The sequence below is a fragment of the Anopheles marshallii genome, chromosome 3 (assembly GCF_943734725.1).
Source record: "Anopheles marshallii chromosome 3, idAnoMarsDA_429_01, whole genome shotgun sequence".
In the NCBI taxonomy this organism is placed as follows: Eukaryota; Metazoa; Arthropoda; class Insecta; order Diptera; family Culicidae; genus Anopheles; species Anopheles marshallii.
The window spans coordinates 81,068,312-81,074,311 of record NC_071327.1 but is presented as its reverse complement, the minus strand read 5'-3'; positions in this window follow the sequence as shown (position 1 = coordinate 81,074,311).

Here is a 6,000-nt window from a genome sequence, read left to right as displayed (position 1 = left end):
TATCGTTATAATTGTTTTATTAATTGTTGGCATAACGCTGCCACAAAGGTTATTTGGAAAAAAGCTACATTTTACTAAATAAAATTACAAACCAAACGAAGTGCGAAACAATTAAAACTTTCATTTCCACTCCGATTATCGCCTTAAAATAATCATCGCCTGCGTAAACATCGTAAAGGCAACAAGTCACACACAGCCAGGAAACACATGTCTACAAATTATCAACAAACTTACACGAAAACAACAAAAATATGGTCAATGAAAATGGTTTCTTTCACGTCCACGAATGTACCAACAACATCACCAACATTCTAGAACTTCATACAACCGAAACCGTTCCGATTGGTTTACACCAACGTGATTGTGACGCACATGCAGGTTCATCTACGCTTGCACAAGAGCTTTAAAAACACACACAAACAGAGCCACAATATCGATGATTTTTAAGCTTCTATTAGCAAATTTGCTTGAAATCGTTGTGAAAATGGTGTCTGTTAAGACAACGGTTGGGTGCATTTTTTTGGTTTAGTGCAAACTATTCACCCACCCACCGGTGTCCGCAAGTGGGAGGCTTACGTTGGCTTCAAGAAAAAAGAAGAAAAAAAACCCAAACCAAATCATTCAAGCGTTTAGCACGAACCACAACGAAACGAAAAACCCGGGCCAGCAAAACAATATTCACAATAATAATAAAAAAAGGAACCAAAAAAAACCAGCGGCAACAAATTAATCGCACTTAATTTACCAACATTTTTCATTCACACAACGGCAACGCAACCGAAACGTTAGAAGGCAAAAAAAAACAACACCCAAAACGCTAATATTGAAGAAAAGCTTCATTTCCGCGGACGTTTCTCGGGCCGCTGGTAAAGGTCTGTGCGAGGTGGATGCATCGACGGAGTAGTGATGCCCCAGGACGGGGTAAAGGAAATTATGACCAGCTACCTTATTTTTTCGTATCTGTATCCCTCTTTTTACTAGGGTGGCAGTCAAACACCGACAGTAATACGCAGATAACCGTCGTCAAGCGGAAGGTAAAGGAAAACAGTCCAACAATTAAAGCAAAAGTGGCGATTACGCGCTGGTTCCACCTGCTAGTGTGGCCACCCGTCCGGGGAGAGAAGTCTTTGGTCAGTCTTTAGGGCCCTCCATCCCGCCGGGCCGATAATGGCCCATCGTATTGCTGCAGTCCAAATCTTCCGATGCAGTTTACGGTGGGGCGACTTTCCCTGCCCGGTGGTGGTTTCGCGTTGAGTCGGAGGTGAAGAAAAACCACGTGAATTCGTTGAGATGGAACGCCATTAAAGTCTAGCGAAAAGGAAAAAGGGTTTCATCATTCAATAGGAAAGATTTCCACCCTTAACATGCCACGGTACAGAGACTAATATTAAATTGTTACACAAGTGCATCGAGTGCATCTAAAGAAGCATAACTAGGTGATTAACAAAAAAAACTCCTTGAACACATTTCCTGACTGACTAACTAAAGTCTAGTCTGGAAAATCGATTCGATCTCCTTGACTGTAACGTTTTAAATGACATAATTCAATTAAACCCGCAACATGTCTTATTTGCATGTTGCATTTCGCCATTATGTTGCCATTGAAGACGGAAAATGCTTTTCCCAATTGTGTATTATAAAACAATTACAAAACTTTGGAGCGCTTGAGCGTTGGACTGGACCAATAGCACTACAGACACATTGGTTATTGCTCGGTAAAATAATTAGCATAAATATAATCTCCTTTATGCGTGTTGCAAATCATGCAATTCATAAACGCCATGCCTCTTCTGTGTGTTTTATTACCCATTTGTTTATTTCCTTTTTTATGGCCTGCTTGTAAACGATAGCGATAGCACTCATTTGCTCGTCTCGTAAACATTTACAAATTTAACGCTTCTTTGACAAATTGAAAACCAGCATCCAATGTTCCCCGGCTGACCTCATCATACCGCACATCGCGACGGGTTGCAGAGTAATCTGAATTGAATCTGATGCCCTCAGTTTGGTCCAAAGTTAATAGTAATCAAATGGACATAAACTTTCATCAGCACAAACGCAATTGAGCAATACATTCATGCGAAATAGCATGCACAGCACAAGCAAAACCTACGCTAATATAAGGCTGATGATGGATGGATTATGGTGTAATCTTGAAATTGTTGCGATCGTAAAAATGCTTCAGAAGTAACTTCTTATGCTTAACATGGGATTTCTTACTAAAATATATATTTTAAATGTTTTTATACAAATATAGAATGGAAACCAAACCAACCGTCAAATAATTTTATAACCATTTTGGTGCCATCACCAAGATCATACGAGTTGCTGCTTTAAATTCCGAATGGCTCTTGTTTTTAAAAATAATGTGCAATACATATTTCCCAGATTAAACACATGTTCCCTATCCCTGACTACACTGATGCAAAGCCGAAATGGTTCATAATTTTAGATAACCAGATTTTTTGGTGTCATCCCACATTCTTTAGCGATACTTCATCCCGTGTTCAACGATACAACGGGCGCGAGGAAAAGCAGGTAACACCCCGCCGACGACCGATGGAACGCTGCCAGAACGCATTCTGGCGCTCCAACATAAGAAAACACTTTTGCATCACGAGAGCACGTCCACGCGACCACAGGCACGACTTCACACCGCACCGAAATACCGAAAAATACCTATACCACAGCATAAATCTGTGCTGCGGCCCCTTCCCCCTTATGGCCGGATCGTTGAATTGGTGTTGTGTACTGCAGGATATAAGTTGTTGTTTTTTTTCTGTTTCAAAATAAACTAACACACTCAAATTCCCGTGAGTTGTGTTAAAACGATAATGAGATGCTCTGGGATGCTGTTGCTTGCTGGTTGCTGGTATTAAAAATATATGCTCAGAAGATGCTTATTTTTGTTGGTTTGTTTAAGTGCGAGAGCGCTAAAACCCCACAAGCGAACAGAGCAGGCGGGATTTTATTTTGGCTCCTCGGCAACTTTGCTCTGGAATGCGTACGGAATGCCGAAATGGGGTGGAAAAAGTTTTCGCGAGTGCAATAACTTGTAATCCAACCGTTGAGTGCAAGAAATGTCATAAAGACCTCGCGTCTAAGAAGAAACGACAGGGAAAACATGCGTTCGCGAGACACTTTGGTGGCATTTAAACTTTGTTTTGCATTGAAGAAATATTTTTAAAGTTTAATAACAACTTGATCGTTTTGGTGCCGTGACCAGGATTAACCAGATCGAAGAATTCCTATGTGAAGTGACTATAACTGTTTTGCAAACATCGTTTCGAGGCCAAATTTTCTGACAAATAAATTGGGATCGATAGAATCTGCACTCGCTGGATGGTCTGAAGCGATAATTTCATTGATTTAAATCAATCTATTGAATCAACCTCGATACAATTGGAGCCCTAACATCGTTCGCCTTGATCCCGTCGTACCACAGTAACGAACGCCAGCAAGGCCAGAGGAGAAGAAGAGCCCGTAAAACTTTGGTGACCTACATTCTCGCAACTTCTCGCCCATGTCCGTCTTTATGTGCAAATCTTATCCGAAAGAGTCGGGGAGGGAGATGAAATAAAGTCACCTCAAATGGCGCCAGTCGCTTGAAAAACCCCTTGAAAAACGAGACAAAGAAATCGGAAAGTTTGTTCATTCCAACAATTCGTAACAAAATGCTAAAGCTTCTAAAAGTGGACATTAGTATTGCAGCCGTGTAGCTGTGTGTTTCTATGTTGCATTGTATTCTGCATGTCTTCCCAATTCAACATTTCCCCAAGTACGAGAGAAAGAAAAAGAACTATAGCTAAACAATTTCCACCGTACGTTCGGAACCTTCACCGAGCTGCAATCGGGGGTTGAGACATTGACCAGACATTTTTTCTGCAATTCAACTTCCTCTAGTGGTTGTGCAGCGAAAGGGAAAATGTCTTAGCAAATAGAAGAAACAATCGTTGGGGCGACGACAGCGCACTGCAACTTCTAATCGGATTGCAGCGACGTAAACGACGAAGCAGGATAACATTCCTGCACTCGTTTTGATGTCGCACACGGGCAAACGCTTTGGTGAACTATTTTTGTTCAACACGGTTCGTTCCCGCGTACTCAATCTTTCTACACTTCATTCCCGAAAAAAAGGGATACCTCCCGGTTGTGTGAGTCATGAAAACATTTAAAACATTAAAAAATAAGGCCAACAAGACAAGACACTCCTTGCCTACCTCAGGTGTGGCCTTCGAAGGAAAGCAACTAAATGCCATTCCGCGATGCCCACATGCTGACCCCCGGGAGCGCGTCATGCTGGGGATGAAAAGAAGGTTTACAACTTCGCCCCGTTGCTCGAAAGTATTCCGATCACGATTCGCGCTTGTGATAATTGATTTCACACCCTTCACCGACAAACACTGACCTAACTTTTTTTTATCCCGCCGTGTTTACTGTATGTACTACACAGGTCGACAGAAAGAAAGCTTCCCAACCACTGCACGCAGTATCTGGCCGGACATCTCCGAACATTGGGGTTAGGGTAGGTCCAGCTGCAAGAGACGTCTGACCTACTTGAGTCGCTTGGTGTCACGTACTACGGCGAAACCGACGTAAATCGATACGTTTTCCCTGGGCCTTTTTTCCGTAAACAGTGCACTAAAAAGAACCAGATCACCTCAAGCGTATGTGATCGTGAAACAAACATGCAAAGCGGCGACGAGACTCGCGCTTGACGAAGAGCCTCCCCGTCCCCCAAAACATAAGAAACATTTTAGCAAACACATTCGCGTTCAACGTCCTTCAACCCTTTCGGTAGAAAAGGCTTCCGAAAATAGTGACTCAAGGTGAACAGACACGAGGTGCTGCCTCATCATGCCCATGATCCGACACCCTATCGAATGATCAAATCGTTGCTGTTTGGATCCTTACTATCTGATTGAGGTAGTGATGATGAAGGTCAGTGGTACGCCATCAGAAGCTAACCTTCCGAATGCGTAAGCATCTATTAACCTTTTTCGTTGTTTTGGAATGGAAACACCAGTATCCGAGAGAGCAGTACATTAATTTATGGTCCGTTGATTACATCAAGTGGCTACACCGTGAGATCGTATCACGGGATCGAGATTGACAAGCTTTCGAACACGCACCAAAAAAAACACACACACCGCACTTGACCGCATGTTTACACTTGCCGTCGGAAGTACCGTATTCGTGAGGATGTTCGAGTCCATGCAAGTCGCACCACGTGGAAAAAGTGAAACTGATACGCACGACACTCTTGCAGCTAAACAAAACAGAGCGTGAAACAAAGGTTTGGAGCTTAATTTTTTTGCGCCTTCCCCTTGGAGCGGTGTCTCACATTTTACATGACTTTCAACGTGATTAAAATTGTTGTTAAAGTGAGTGCGTGTACGATTGCACCCATTAAAGGTGCGGTTCGGCCGCAAGTGGGGTGGTAAAACAGTTGCCGAATTTTGTGAAGTGAACGATACACCTTTCCCCGCCGGTTGCAGGGGTTATTAAAAATGCAAGTGTGACTTTCACTAGCAATAAACCATTATTTTATTGACGTATCGAATCGACACGTGTGGACTAATTGGTGTTGGAGGTTGGATTAAGCTAAAGTTTTAATGTAACGATGATAATGAGCAAAGCTTTTAGTCCTACCTGCTTGGTTAATTTACGGTCTGTTTCAATTTTAATTGCGCATGCTACTCTCTTTCACGTAATTCCGCTCGCTCGTTGTATCTTGGTTTCATTGCGCCTAACAGTAGACAATTACAATTTTAAGATCTCCTAGACTTCGATGTTCAAGAATGTGAAGCTCAAGGCCATGTTCAAGAGTAAAAAAAGATGATGATCAACCGATCTTGTCTTGACCACCACTAAAAAAAAAAACCTATTTTATCAACACCTCAACATTTGTGGCTCATAAACTTGGACCGAATTAGCATTTAAAATGGAATTAATTTCCTCTTAATGTATCTTTCTTCTTCTGCTACTCAAATCACACAA